This window comes from Anomaloglossus baeobatrachus, unplaced genomic scaffold, assembly GCF_048569485.1.
Source record: "Anomaloglossus baeobatrachus isolate aAnoBae1 unplaced genomic scaffold, aAnoBae1.hap1 Scaffold_300, whole genome shotgun sequence".
In the NCBI taxonomy this organism is placed as follows: domain Eukaryota; kingdom Metazoa; phylum Chordata; class Amphibia; order Anura; family Aromobatidae; genus Anomaloglossus; species Anomaloglossus baeobatrachus.
The window spans coordinates 170,874-187,110 of record NW_027442431.1 but is presented as its reverse complement, the minus strand read 5'-3'; the positions used below and the strand labels follow the sequence as shown (position 1 = coordinate 187,110).

At 46.8% G+C, this 16,237-nt stretch overlaps 1 pseudogene; it reads right to left on the bottom strand.

Moving 5' to 3' along the window:
* Positions 1 to 1,252: 1,252 nt before the first annotated feature.
* LOC142268372 (U2 spliceosomal RNA) lies at positions 1,253 to 1,459 on the bottom strand (annotated as a pseudogene).
* Positions 1,460 to 16,237: the final 14,778 nt, after the last annotated feature.

Genomic DNA, 16,237 nt, shown 5'->3' with positions numbered 1-16,237 from the left:
TTCTCTTGGGTTTGTTGTGTGAGTAGACTATAGGATTAAGTTAGTTACCGCAGGCAGTGGATTTAGCTTCCTGTCTTTGGTCCAGTGGTAGATTGATTGTTTGGTCTATGAGCTGTTATGGGTTTTAATCCAGGTGAATGCCCATGGGCTGCTTATAACTGTGTGAAATATGTAGTTTTACTGGGCTGGGATGAGAGAATCCATCGAAGCATGGTGTAGGGATTGTGGTTCCTGTGTGCTAAGAAGAAAGGCTGGCACCAGCCAGAAAGCCCCATTACAGCCAATAATCAACCGCTAGCCGCTGGAACTCGTTGCTCTAGATCATGTCAAACTCACACCAAGCAGGAATAGATACATTAGCCCACCATCCCACCCAAAGAGCAACTTCTGCTGCGCAGCTGGCTTTCTAGGCAGCAGCGCTATCGTGATGTCAGCGGGGGACATTGTGACAAGCCAGTGTTCCGTCACTTCATGTTGTGCACTGTTCAAACGGAAAATACATCAACAGGCAGACTACAGAAAAGCTTACTAACAAAGGTTAGAGAGGGGCTTTCTCAGAGGGCTTTTTACAGTTTGTCTATTCCCAATTAGCCGTTTAAGTATGCTTAATGAAAGTACTAATTCTTTCATAGGCCGCCCATTCTTAGTATTTGACGTTCCTTATATTGCGGTATCAGGCTTCGCAGCAGGTTGCAAAACATTCATCACCCATGACTGTCCCCAATTGGGCTCAGAAGCTAAATGTCTATCATGACCTCTCTTTTTGAAAGTCCAAGAGCAAGCAAACTCTTCCTCCAGGAGAGGGAGCCAACAGATCACTAAAGACATCATCATTGCTCAAAGAAAACACCGAAAAACAATGGAAGCTTTAATTGGAGTGGAATCTGATAGACAGCACCTGATGCCAAGTCTGCATCTTCTAACACCTGCAGTCACTGCAGCAGCTGAATCCAATGTGTCCAAAAGGGATCTATTCTATTCAATTGCAAATGATCTAGATAAGACTGAGAATAAGATACTGCACGGGACATAGCAGAGTTGGTCAAGTTGAGTGGAGATGAGTTTGCTATTTGGCACAGCTTTTGCATCAATAAAGCAAGTAAAAGGTGTGAAAGATAAAAAAAAGGGTGAAAGTGTGAAAAGTGAATTGGCCAAATTGAGGTGCATATAAAGTTTTTGCTTTCTTTCAATTCACTAATGGGGCTCATTTGAATCAGGTGAATTGAGTTCTGCTTTTGGAAACTGGGTTAAGAAGGGGTGCACCGGTCCTGGAGGTACTGCAATACCAGGTCAATGCGTGGAGTGGACAGAGCAAGATTTTTTCCATCTCCTTGTTCTAAAAATCCATTTAATATATGGTCCCCAGAGAGGGGACGTATCAGATATTAAACTGATAAGAACAGATTTAATTTTTTTTTTTTTCTGTTTATCAGTAGGACTTCAAAATAACAAAGGTGATCGCCTCCCGTTGCCTGGGAACCGTCCAGGCACAAGAGGGCTATGTGTCACCAGAAGGCGCACACACTTCCTCAAGGCCGGCAGACGTGCAATCCCAGGCACCTTCCAGTACCGACCAAGGTAGCGTCCTCCGAAACTACACTTGATCTTAGCCAAAAGGCCGAGAAGCTATAACCCGAATTGGTTACGGCCTTGAGTGGCACCCTGGCCTATACCGGACACATCTTAGGGAGAGGGAGACAAACCCACGCCTACAGAAGACATTTTGTCACCCAAGCCAACCCTTGAAAAGGCTGTTTTGCAGAGCAAAAACAAGAAGAATGATGCTTTTTGCAGCCGCCGCCCACTGCAATTAATCTGAATAACTCCTCCTCCTCCAAGCACCTCCCCTCCCCCTTGCAGTCTTTCCAATTCATGATACAAAAAGACGGACGGACAGGACAGGACAGGACAGGCTGCCTGACTTTCCGTCACTGCCACCCTTTGCCATCCTTGCCCGTAGAAAGCCCTTTCATCATCCCCAAACCCTAATCTTTTCCCTTCCCTTCCCAGCTGCGTCTCACTCCCTTTCATTAGGAAGTGAGCGCAGCCTTTTCTCCGTTCTGCACATGCGCGACGTTAAACACAAATGCGCAGGCGTGCGTTCCATTAGCCTCACTGCATTCCACTCCCATACAGGAAGTGGGCGCAGCTATTACTACGGTCGCACATAAAAGAACCCACGGCCACCACTGCACACAGCTGACTCCACCACAGGACACCCACTTCTACACCAACGCAGGTAAGACAGGATCGGCACCTCTATGCTCCCGTTACAATCAGGCTCAGTCACCATGTGATAACGCTCTCAACTCTTTAGTTGCAGGCTCCCCTTTCTTCACCTCCACTGGCTGTGCTGCCATTTCCTCTCCCACCTGGAAGGTATACTTTATTCCACTATTTTCCTGTTTCTCTCTTCCCCCTTTTCCCATAACCTACTTTTATCTGCATTTGTGGGGTATCTATATGCTATTTACATCATAGTTTTATTCATTAATATGGAAGGGAAGAGTGCCCATGAGAGTGTTGAACTGCGGAGAGCAAGAGATTAAGCTGCTCCGATTTGCCACCATTGATAAGCTGTTCTCAGTAGATACACATGCTATCCAAACAGCAGCATCCACCATTGCTTCAGCCCACCCATTCAGTGACAGCTCACCAAGTCAGCCAGAGGAGTGGTGTAAGGAATTACACGTAGGCACTGACTCCACACCTTCACATCACAAGAAGGGGGTCTACAGGCTAGTGCAAGAATACGAGCAAGTCTTCAGCAAACATCCGCTAGACTTTTGAAGAATAAAAGGGGTCAAACACTACATCCCCACAAGTGCACACCCACCCATCAAAGAGAGATATAAGCCAAAACTACCTGCACATTACCAGTGTACCAAGGACATGTTGAGCAACATGAAGGAGGCTGGGGTTATCCGTGACAGTTGTAGCCTCTGGGCAGCTCCGTTGGTCCTGTTAAAGAAGAAGGACAGCACCACTCCCCTGTATTGAGGAATAGCTAGCTGCATTGAGAACTGCAAATTATTTTTCTACCCTTGATCTCACTAGTCGCTATTGGCAAGTGTCCGTTGCTGAGGCAGACCGGGAGAAGACCGCCTTTGCCACCCCGATGGGTCTCTGCAAGTTCAAAAGCATGCCCTTCGAGCTGTGCAATTTGCCAGGAACCTTCCAGAGGCTGATGGAATGCTGCTTGGGACACCGAAACTTTGAAACGGTACTGCTATACCTTTATGATGTTATTGTTTATTCTAAAGCAAACAAGATTTTAGGGTGTATAAAAAGGGAGATTAGATCCGGTGATCCCAACGTATTGTTAACCCTCTATAAATCACTTGTAAGGCCACATCTGGAATATGGGGTAAAGTCCTGAGCAGGTTGATAACCATTGGTTTGAGCATGGTAGGGTGTAGTGCGCATCTTCCTGCATCGGTAAAAGCTGCAGAAGTCCTTGAAGATTTCCGCTTCAAAGGCAGTGCCTTGATCTGTGAGGACTCTCTCTGAGTAGCCATGAGGTCTGCATAAGTGTGCTTGGAAGACCTTCGCTGCAGTATGGGCCATTAGATCTTTGACTTGTACCACAACCATAAATCTCGAGTAGTTGTCTACCATCGTAAGTGCATACGTGAGCTCGCCTCGATATTCTGCAACAAAACTCCCTTTTTCGATTTCAGTTTCAGCAAACACTCCTCTTCCTGTAGAAAATATTTATCATTACCTAAGACAGTCATTCTAATGCATGACAATATTAAGGCAATTTAGTTAAAACTTGTTTTAACTCACCTTTAAGGGGATTGATGTATTTCATGGTCAATCCAGGTTTGTCAGTGATGGCACTGACATAATGTATGGCGTCTTTTTCGGGCGTTATCCTTTGCCTTTTCATTGTGAAAATCCAGTTGCCTATATCAAAGCAAATTCTACTACTTGTAAAGTATGCAGAAAATGAAATGTAGAACATATAACATCAACTGCTTAGGAACGCATCATAGGTTAGTACTTAAAAGGATATTGTCATGTTCTAGTCATAATGCAAGCTGGACATTTTTCATGTTACCCTGTAATCGCCGGCCTGTTCTAATGCTCACAAGCCAAGATATAGGCTCAGCTGCTAAGGCTTCCCTCTGCCTTCTGAATGAAACTTGAATATGTCTGGCTCACTGTGTATATAGCAGGTGCTCAGAAAAAATAAGAGTCAATTCAATAGAAATAGCTCTGGCACACTATAGTGATCAATAACGTAAGAAAAGAACTCTTGGAATGCTGAAAATTCTTTATTTGTGCAAAAGGATAATTCATCCAACGTTTCGACCTTGTTTTTAGGTCTTTATCAAGGATAAAGTTATCTAAGATCATAAAGGGTTACAAAACCATATAAACACGTAATTAGTACATAGTACAACATAACAGTACAATATATTGCTACTTGAGAGTACAATGGGTCAAATAACCATGATGCACATACAAAAAATTTTTCCAAAGCCATAGTGAAAACATTTGTACTGAGGAAAGAAAATTTCCACATGACCTATCTGGAGAAACATTCTGGATCAAACAACCAAAAATAGTCAAGCAGGTAAATACACACCTATATGGATAACAGGATGATATGTGTTCAATTGTATAGCGTCATTGCCATTAAGGTACAAATGGAAAACTTGCAATCCTATATAGTGAAGGAAATGAACACATATCATATCAAAGAACACAGGAACATGGGTGTGAGAAAAACCTCAATGTTTATACTTTGTTCTTTATAATGGTGTGAACATGTATATGTCTCAGTACCTTATGCACTTGAGAATTCTAGTGAGTAGATGATGAAAGCCTATTTCAGAACTGGAATCGGTAAATAATTGTAGGTGGAATCTAAATGAAAAGATGGTACAAGTGTTATCATGACACGTGGGCTATAACACAATGGACCGTGTGACAAAGAAGAAAGGAGAGAAAGAAGAGGAAGAAAATGCAACTACCTGTAACATTACGTGATAGTCACTGGTAAGTATCACTTGACAATTCAAGTGAAAAAGGATTCCTTTATTAAAGGGTTCTCAGTCGCCTCAGGATCATGAAATACTAGGGTAAATGATATGAGAATGGGTAAGAAGCACCACTAAAGGAAATATGAGATGCAGGACATATATCTATAAACCCCTGAACTACATGATAGAAATAAAAAGAAGAAAAAAGAAAAAAAAGAAGAAAGAAGAAGAACACATAGAATGCGGAAAGAGAATGGGTACAACTACCTGAGTTACTGCAGGGAGGCCCCTGGTTGGTATTGTGAGGGTTAGTGGAATTCCTTCACTGAAGGGTTCTCAGTTGCCTCAGGTTCGTGAAAAATGCTATAGACAAATAATGCCCGGAGAAAAGGGGTTCATATACAGCGAATAATGGTAATACAAGGTACATGTGTCACATGTAATAGTATATATATATATATTGTACTAAGCTCTACACCAGAAATAGAAAGTAGTCCCTCTGCCTTCTGTCTAGGTGCCCTGAGTTATGTCCTGTAAACTGTCACAGCGACCCAGACACACATGTGTAGTAGGGGAATATCCCTGCTGAGATGCCAGTGCTAGAGCACACGTTTGCTGTGGAGTTGAACGCTATGTGAGCAGTTCTTACCTTCAATGAGCAGAAGTCTCTTTTTTCAGATTTCAATATCTCTGTGGGTATCTGGCAGAAATATGGAATACTCTTTACTGCTAAGACCCTGTACACCACTCCCACTAAAGGGGGCTTTACACGCTGCGACATCGCTAATGCGGAGTCGTTGGGGTCACGGAATTTGTGACGCACATCCGGCCGCATTAGCGATGTTGCTGCGTGTGACACCGATGAGCGATTTTGCATCGTTGCAAAAACGTGCAAAATCGCTCATCGGTGACATGGGTCTCCATTCTCGATTATCGTTACTGCAGCAGTAACGATGTAGTTCGTCGCTCCTGCGGCAGCACACATTGCTCCGTGTGACACCGCAGAAACGAGGAACCTCTCCTTACCTGCCTCAAAGCCGCTATGAGGAAGGAAGGAGGTGGGCGGGATGTTCCGGCCACTCATCTCCGCCCCTCCACTGCTATTGGGCGGTCGCTCAGTGACGTTGCTGTGACGCCGCACGAACCGCCCCCTTAGAAAGGAGGCGGTTCGCCGGTCACAGCGACGTCGCCGGGCAGGTAAGTATGTGTGACTGGTTCTGTTCGGTGTTGTGCAGCATGGGCAGCAATTTGCCCGTGTCGCGCAACAGATGGGGGCGGGTACCCACACTAGCGATATCAGGACCGATATCGCAGTGTGTAAAGTAGCCTTTAGTCACATGACCAAGACTGTATCTGTGTCCCTACAACACACTTGAGACAAATGTGTGTGTGAGCCTGCATTGTGGGGTATATATAATATATTATAGAGCTGGGAAGGATCATTCTAAGCAGTGAGCTGTTCCAGTATTTGTAGGAAAATACCCAGTAGAAGCCTCAAACACAGCACCAATACCTCCCATCAGTATCCCACCACAGTGCCATGTAACCCATGCCCTACACTCCCATCTACACCAATACTATACAGGCACAAACTAGTATATCTGACTAAAAACCCCCAAAATATGAAGAACGGCCTATAGTTGAGTGTGGATATAAAATCTATGTGAGCAGAGCTAGAATAGAAATCACTGATCGCATTGAAGTCATTCTGACCATAAATCACCATGATATCAAGGTGAGGAGTTGTGTGTTACTGCTGGGAGGAAAGGGTTAACAGTGGAATATTAAGGTGCATTTCTGTGTGCAGTGTTACTAGTCAATGTACAAATTGTCTCTCCAGTAAAGGAGACAAACTCTAGCACAGCGCCACCTATTGGAAGTAGCGATCCTAAAAGTCACAAGTGGATTTTCAACAATCCATTGCAATATGACTCAGGATATATAAGCCAGATCAGAATCCCAATTTGCAGACACGGTGTTTCGGGGTGCTTGCCCCTCGTCAGTGCAAAGTATGGGGGTGTCAATGTAGTCATTGTAACAATTCAGTATGAGCTGCTCTTGGTGCCGGGGGAGGGAGATGCTCTCCTGAGCAAGATAGATGGGGAATGAACATGATATCTATATAGTGTAAGGCAGGGGGTCTCAAACTCGGCTGGGTGTATGGGCCGCACAGAGGAAAAAAATAATGTGGGGGGCTGCATTCTTTGCAGGACAAAGTGACATTTTTATTGGTACCATATATATATTTTTTTTTCACACACCTTTGGATGACTGATTTTCAACATTTTTCACTTGTTTATTATAACAAATGTGCACATTCTTTGGTTAAATCTAAAAAAAAAAAATTGATGTTAAAAAAAAGTTATGCCTTATTTTGTTTTTTTTACAGTTTATCCCTTTCTTTTAACTAATAGTGTTACAATTATGACGCTAGCGTTTTGTGAAGGGAATGCTTTGCCTACTTCCGTGACTATGGCCTTCCAGAACTGCTGCATTTTGGCTGACCTCTCCGCCTCGGGAATAAGAGACATAAAGTTCTCCTTGTAGCGTGGGTCTAACAGTGTTACCAACCAGTAATGATTGTCGGCCAAGATGTTCTTAACGCGAGGGTCACGAGACAGGCAGCTTACCATAAAGTCATCCATGTGCGCCAGACTCTTAACAGCCATCACTTCAATATCCAGACCAACACGATGACTGAACATGCTGTCCTCCTCCTTCTCCTCCTCCTCCTCCTCATCTACCCTGTCCTCTGGCCAGCCACGCTGAACTGAGCATATGACTGGTATGCATGTCATATCCTCAATTTGGTCGGAGAGTTGCTCCATGTCTTCATCTTCCTCCTCGTCATAGTCCTCCACTGCACGTTGTGATGAGACGAGGCTGGGCTGTGTGTTATCACCCACACCCACTACTGTTTCTTGCTCCAACTCATCGTGTTCCGCCTGCAATGCATCATGTTTGGTTTTGAGCAGAGACCGTTTTAGAAGGCAGAGAAGCGGTATGGTGACGCTAATAATGGCGTCATCGCCGCTCACCATCTTGGTGGAGTCCTCAAAGTTTTGGAGGATGGTACATAGGTCGGACATCCATCTCCACTCCTCAGGTGTTATGTGTGGAGTTTGACCCATTTCCCGATGGCTTAGGTGATGCAGGTACTCAACAACTGCCCTCTTCTGCTCACATATCCTGATCAACATGTGCAGAGTTGAATTCCAATGCGTGGGGACATCACACACCAGTCTGTGAGCCGGAAGATGCAAATGACGCTGAAAGCCGGCAAGGCCGGCTGAAGCAGTAGGTGACTTTCGAAAATGTGCAGACAGGCGGCGAACTTTTACCAGCAGATCAGACAGCTCTGGGTATGAGTTTAGAAACCGCTGAACCACGAGGTTGAGCACATGGGCCACGCATGGAACATGTGTCAGCTGGCCTCGCCTCAAAGCCGCCACCAGGTTCCGGCCATTGTCACACACAACCTTTCCTGGCTTTAGGTTCAGAGGTGTGAGCCAGTGATCTGCATGCTGTTTTAGAGCTGTCCACACCTCTTCTGCATTGTGGGGTTTGTCACCTATGCAGATTAGCTGCAGCACAGCCTGTTGCCGCTTCGCCGAGGCAGTGCTGCAGTGCTTCCAGCTTGGGACTGGTGTGGAGGGTAAAGTGGATGAGGATGCGCAGGAGGAGGAGGAGGCTGAAGAGCATGACATTCCGGAGCTGTAGAGTGTGGGTGAAACCCTGACTGAGGTAGGGCCTGCAAACCTTGGTGTGGGAAGGACTTGTTCCGTTCCTCGCTCAAACTGGGTCCCAGCTGGGCTGGGCTGGGTCCCTACCCGGCTGGGTAGGGCGTTGTGGGGGGTTTGTCTATCTCCGTTTGAGGTGAGTTTGTTTAAGTTAGCCTTTTCTTTGGCGTTTTTTGGAGCCCTGCGGGTTGGGGAGTTGGTATCGCCCAGTAAGGCGTTCCCCGGGGGCTTGGATTGGGGTGACATTATGTCAGTGGAAAACGGAGTTGAATTTTGGATTAGGAAATCGAAAACTGATCAGAGAGGTGTGGGTAGACTAGTCCGTTTGGGGATGGTTGTGGCATCTGATATGTGCCCGTTCAAGTGTCTCGGGAATTTTCAACAGATCCGTCCGAAGGTGGATGGCCCCTTATTACATATATCTTTTTATCGAGATACCAATTTGTGAGTGTTTTTAGGGCATGTTTGAAGTCGTTGGGGTTAGATCCGAAGTCTTTCGGATTGGGGCAGCGACGGAGGCCTCTATATGCGGCCTACCGGAGGAGACAGTTAAGCAGATTGGTAGGTGGAAGTCGCAGCGCTTTAAGTCGTATGTACGTCCCCAGGTGGTTGTTGGCAATTGAGGGGAAAAGGGGGGGGTATTAGGGTATTAGGGTAGCAATGGGGGGGGTGAGAGTGTGTGTTTTTTGTCAATTTGGTTTGGTGAGGCAATAAAATGGTGTCGTCTGTACATTTTGTATTGCAGAAGCACCCCCCCTTCCTTCCCTGGTCTGGATCCTTGGCCACTCTTATGTGTATTGGGGAGCCCGACGAGCGGACGCGAGATGGAACTGGAGACAGCTAGGTTTTGAGAAGGACCTGGCTCTCGTGCGATGGCTCGGTGTTCGGGGGTTAGGGTGCAGGAGGTGCATAGATACGCCCGGTTGGACAGACCTCCTGACATCTTAGTGTTGCATGCCGGGGGGAATGATTTGGGTGGGCGTCCTTTTCGAATCTTGATAAAGGACATCAAACATGATTTGTTACGGTTATGGGCGTCGTTTCCAGGTCTAACGATAGTCTGGTCAGAGATAGTAGCGAGAAAGAGTTGGCAGAAAGCGCGGTCAGTTGACAGGTTGAACAAGGCGCGGGCGAAGGTTAATAGGGCGATCTCGAAGTTTGTTAGTCGGAACGGGGGTATAGCAATACGGCATGTTGAGTTGGAAAGGACGGAAGAGGAATTTTGGTTGGCTGACGGGGTACACCTTAATGCGGTGGGAACTGACTTATGGGCTCTTGGCTTGCAGGGAGGTATTGAGAGGGCCCTTTGCTTGCGGGGGGTCTCAGGCACTTGAAGGGTTTCAAGGTGCCTTCGTTGTGGTGTTGTTTATTGGTGGGTCCTTGAAGTTGGTTTAAAATTGGTTCGGGGATTCATCCGGGTATGGATCCCCTCATTGGCAGAATTGATGGTCCCCTGGTGATTTTGGGGGGGAACCCCGACGGGGTATGTCGGGGCCCCTGGGGGTGTGGTTGGGGTTGACGGAGGATTAACCCTTATAATTTGGTGCTCCTGAGCCAGTGTGGGTAACGGCTGGGAGCAAGTTGAGGTTTTTTATTGCTCGGTTATGGGAATCACCAGGGTTTTGGTAGCTTCAAGGACCTTACCACATTGCAAATTTAATTGGTTATGTATTCTTGTTAATAAAATGGCTGCTATGGCCAAAATTATCCAAAGATAAATTTGTGTCTGTGTAATTACTTTTAAATAAGAAATGGGAATGGAGGTGTGGGGTATGAAAGGAAGACCGGAGTCAACAATTCCAGGGTCAAGCATGTTTATTTGCGTAAGCTTCGTTCCAGGGTAGAAAGGGTAAGAGTGCCTTTCAGAATTCGAAGTGGTCAGACTGTACGGACCACCAAGAACTGCAGGAGAGCTTGAACATCTTCCCATGGATTTGCGACATCCTCCCTCATCAGTTACGTAGGTAAGCAGGTTCTCAGCATTGCAGCCCATTTGTTGTCTTAAGTTAGTTAAGCGGGGTTAACTAACCTGTCAGTTCAGCCTCAGGTCTAAAGCAGAGGCCTGGACTCCACTCCTTACTCCTCACTCCACAACTCTCCTTAAAAACAACTGACTCCTTTTTCCTGCCCCGGGGTCTCCAGACCCCTAGGTGGGCGTTTCCTTCCGTCTGGTCCTGCCCACTGGTGTGCCTGTCTTTCCCTAGGGGAGGTGACTAGGGTTTTCTGGTTGGCTTTGTGTGACTTAGGTGAGGGAAGTTGTTATGCGGGGGCCTATGTGTGACTATCTGCAGTGTCAGGGCGTCACATATGTATGTGTGTATGTCTGCTAAAGGAATCCGCACCGTCATATTTACAAACACAAAATTTTGCAGACACCTCATGTGACTCAGGGAACGTTGTAGACTATGTTTTAACAGGAATATTTAACCTTTACAGTTACTCTCCAAAAAACCTGCCTCCATTAAACTGAATGGAGGTGGGAGCTGCAAGTTATTAATAGCAGCTGTGATTGGTTGCTATAGGAACAAAGGACATTCATAGTATAAGAAGCTTATGTGTGAGATAATATGATGTCAGTGGGGAGACAGATAGAGAGAGACAGACACAGACTGAGAGACAAACAGACAGAGACAGATAGGCATAGACAGACAGGGAAAGAGACAGAGACAAACAGACAGAGGCAGACAGGGAAAGAGACAGACAGAGATAGACAGGGAAAAAAGGCAGACAGACAGAGACAGAGAAAGAGACAGAGGCAGATAGGGAAACAGACAAAGACAAACATACAGAGACAGGCAGGAGAAAAGGCAGACCGACAGGGAAACAGACAGACAGGGGAAGAGACAGACAGAGAGAGACAGACAGATAGAGACAGACAAAGAAATACAGAGATAGACAGGGAAAGAGACAAACGGGGAATGAGTCAGACAGAGAGAGACAAAGAGAGACAGGCAGAGAGAGACAGGGAAAGAGACAGACAGGGGAAGAGACAGACAGAGACAGACAAAGAAATACAGAGACAGACAGGGGAAGAGACAGACAGGGGAAGAGACAGACAGGGGAAGAGACAGACAGACAGGGAAAGAGACAGACCTGGAAAAGAGACAGACCTGGAAAAGAGACAGACAGACATAGAAACAGACAGCCACAAAGAGAGAAAGACAGACAGACACAGAGAGACAGACAGAGATAGAGAGACAGAGAGACATGGATAGAGATAGAGACACACAGAGACAGACAGATGACAGAGACTGGGAGAGAGACAGACAGAAGCATAAATCCCTAACTAAAACTTAACATTTAATGATAGTTTTAAAAGGTAAAAAAACACAAATCATGTAAATAGCATGACTCTCTTCTGTGCATAGAGTCAAAATTTTGTGTTTGTAAATATGACGGTGCGGATTCCTTTAGCAGACATACACACATACATATGTGACGCCCTGACACTGCAGGTAGTCACACATAGGCCCCCGCATAACAACTTCCCTCACCTAAGTCACACAAAGCCAACCAGAAAACCCTAGTCACCTCCCCCAGGGAAAGACAGGCACACCAGTGGGCAGGACCAGACGGAAGGAAACGCCCACCTAAGGGTCTGGAGACCCCGGGGCAGGAAAAAGGAGTCAGTTGTTTTTAAGGAGAGTTGTGGAGTGAGGAGTAAGGAGTGGAGTCCAGGCCTCTGCTTTAGACCTGAGGCTGAACTGACAGGTTAGTTAACCCCGCTTAACTAACTTAAGACAACAAATGGGCTGCAATGCTGAGAACCTGCTTACCTACGTAACTGATGAGGGAGGATGTCGCACATCCATGGGAAGATGTTCAAGCTCTCCTGCAGTTCTTGGTGGTCCGTACAGTCCGACCACTTCGAATTCTGAAAGGCACTCTTACCCTTTCTACCCTGGAACGAAGCTTACGCAAATAAACATGCTTGACCCTGGAATTGTTGACTCCGGTCTTCCTTTCATACCCCACACCTCCATTCCCATTTCTTATTTAAAAGTAATTACACAGACACAAATTTATCTTTGGATAATTTTGGCCATAGCAGCCATTTTATTAACAAGAATACATAACCAATAAAATTTGCAATGTGGTAAGGTCCTTGAAGCTACCAAAACCCTGGTGATTCCCATAACCGAGCAATAAAAAACCTCAACTTGCTCCCAGCCGTTACCCACACTGACTCAGTAGCACCAAATGGTTAGGGTTAATCCTCCGTCAACCCCAACCACACCCCCAGGGGCCCCGACATACCCCGTCGGGGTTCCCCCCCAAAATCACTAGGGGACCATCAATTCTGCCAATGAGGGGATCCATACCCGGATGAATCCCCGAACCAATTTTAAACCAACTTCAAGGACCCACCAATAAACAACACCACAACGAAGGCACCTTGAAACCCTTCAAGTGCCTGAGACCCCCCGCAAGCAAAGGGCCCTCTCAATACCTCCCTGCAAGCCAAGAGCCCATAAGTCAGTTCCCACCGCATTAAGGTGTACCCCGTCAGCCAACCAAAATTCCTCTTCCGTCCTTTCCAACTCAACATGCCGTATTGCTATACCCCCGTTCCGACTAACAAACTTCGAGATCGCCCTATTAACCTTCGCCCGCGCCTTGTTCAACCTGTCAACTGACCGCGCTTTCTGCCAACTCTTTCTCGCTACTATCTCCGACCAGACTATCGTTAGACCTGGAAACGACACCCATAACCGTAACAAATCATGTTTGATGTCCGTTATCAAGATTCGAAAAGGACGCCCACCCAAATCATTCCCCCCGGCATGCAACACTAAGATGTCAGGAGGTCTGTCCAACCGGGCGTATCTATGCACCTCCTGCAACACCCTGTTCCACCCTAACCCCCGAACACCGAGCCATCGCACGAGAGCCAGGTCCTTCTCAAAACCTAGCTGTCTCCCGTTCCATCTCGCGTCCGCTCGTCGGGCTCCCCAATACACATAAGAGTGGCCAAGGATCCAGACCAGGGAAGGAAGGGGGGGTGCTTCTGCAATACAAAATGTACAGACGACACCATTTTATTGCCTCACCAAACCAAATTGACAAAAAACACACACTCTCACCCCCCCCATTGCTACCCTAATACCCCCCCCTTTTCCCCTCAATTGCCAACAACCACCTGGGGACGTACATACGACTTAAAGCGCTGCGACTTCCACCTACCAATCTGCTTAACTGTCTCCTCCGGTAGGCCGCATATAGAGGCCTCCTTCGCTGCCCCAATCCGAAAGACTTCGGATCTAACCCCAACGACTTCAAACATGCCCTAAAAACACTCACAAATTGGTATCTCGATAAAAAGGACCCATCCTCGTGACATAATAAGGGGCCATCCACCTTCGGACGGATCTGTTGAAAATTCCCGAGACACTTGAACGGGCACATATCAGCAATGCGTGGGGACATCACACACCAGTCTGTGAGCCGGAAGATGCAAATGACGCTGAAAGCCGGCAAGGCCGGCTGAAGCAGTAGGTGACTTTCGAAAATGTGCAGACAGGCGGCGAACTTTTACCAGCAGATCAGACAGCTCTGGGTATGAGTTTAGAAACCGCTGAACCACGAGGTTGAGCACATGGGCCACGCATGGAACATGTGTCAGCTGGCCTCGCCTCAAAGCCGCCACCAGGTTCCGGCCATTGTCACACACAACCTTTCCTGGCTTTAGGTTCAGAGGTGTGAGCCAGTGATCTGCATGCTGTTTTAGAGCTGTCCACACCTCTTCTGCATTGTGGGGTTTGTCACCTATGCAGATTAGCTGCAGCACAGCCTGTTGCCGCTTCGCCGAGGCAGTGCTGCAGTGCTTCCAGCTTGGGACTGGTGTGGAGGGTAAAGTACTGATGGGGTGGGTGTCTGTGTGGCCCAATTTTTGGAAAAAAGGGAGACTCCGCTTGGAGTAACCCTTGCTTGCTGTGTTTTTAAAAGAAGCCAAGATGAACAGAGCTGGGATCAGGAAAGACTTTGCTACCTACCCCGGTGTCATCCTGGGGACGGTTAATTATGGCGTATTTTTGATTTTGCTTGATGCAAATCAAAACATCCTGTTTGCAACTAGGGCCCAAGTGCTGCCACTGATGGGGTGGGTGTCTGTGTGGCCCAATTTTTGGAAAAAAGGGAGACTCCGCTTGGAGTAACCCTTGCTTGCTGTGTTTTTAAAAGAAGCCAAGATGAACAGAGCTGGGATCAGGAAAGACTTTGCTACCTACCCCGGTGTCATCCTGGGGACGGTTAAGAATAGCGTATTTTTGAATGTGCTTGATGCAAATGTAGCTGTGAAGTGTACAACTGGGGCACAACTGCTGCCACTGAAGGGGTGGGTGTGTGTGGGGCCCAATTTTTGGAAAAAAGGGAGACTCCTCTTGGAGTCACCTTGCGGTGTTTTACATGATTTTAGAATGGCGTGCCATGCCTATATCTGTGTGTCCTCCTCTTTTTCCTTGTCCAGCTGTTTTGTTTTCGCATGAGTATATGTCCTTGTCACTTTCCCATGTGTTTGTGTTGTGTTGTGAGTTGTTTGTCACCTTTTGGACACCTTTGAGGGTGTTTTCTAGGTGTTTTACTGTGTTTGTGATTGCCTGCCATTGTTTCCTATTGGCTCGAGTTCGGTTCGTCGAACGTTCGACGAGCCGAACTCGAACGGGAGCTCCGTTCGGCGAACCGACCTCGAGCCGAACCGGGACCGGTTCGCTCATCTCTACTCCTGGACATACCTACCCCGGTGTCATCCTGGGGACGGTTAAGAATAGCGTAATTTTGAATGTGCTTGATGCAAATGTAGCTGTGAAGTGTACAACTGGGGCACAACTGCTGCCACTGAAGGGGTGGGTGTGTGTGGGGCCCAATTTTTGGAAAAAAGGGAGACTCCGCTTGGAGTAACCCTTGCTTGCTGTGTTTTTAAAAGAAGCCAAGATGAACAGAGCTGGGATCAGGAAAGACTTTGCTACCTACCCCGGTGTCATCCTGGGGACGGTTAATTATGGCGTATTTTTGAATGTGCTTGATGCAAATCAAAACATCCTGTTTGCAACTAGGGCCCAAGTGCTGCCACTGATGGGGTGGGTGTCTGTGTGGCCCAATTTTTGGAAAAAAGGGAGACTCCGCTTGGAGTAACCCTTGCTTGCTGTGTTTTTAAAAGAAGCCAAGATGAACAGAGCTGGGATCAGGAAAGACTTTGCTACCTACCCCGGTGTCATCCTGGGGACGGTTAAGAATAGCGTATTTTTGAATGTGCTTGATGCAAATGTAGCTGTGAAGTGTACAACTGGGGCACAACTGCTGCCACTGAAGGGGTGGGTGTGTGTGGGGCCCAATTTTTGGAAAAAAGGGAGACTCCGCTTGGAGTAACCCTTGCTTGCTGTGTTTTTAAAAGAAGCCAAGATGAACAGAGCTGGGATCAGGAAAGACTTTGCTACCTACCCCGGTGTCATCCTGGGGACGGTTAATTATGGCGTATTTTTTAATGTGCTTGATGCAAATCAAAACATC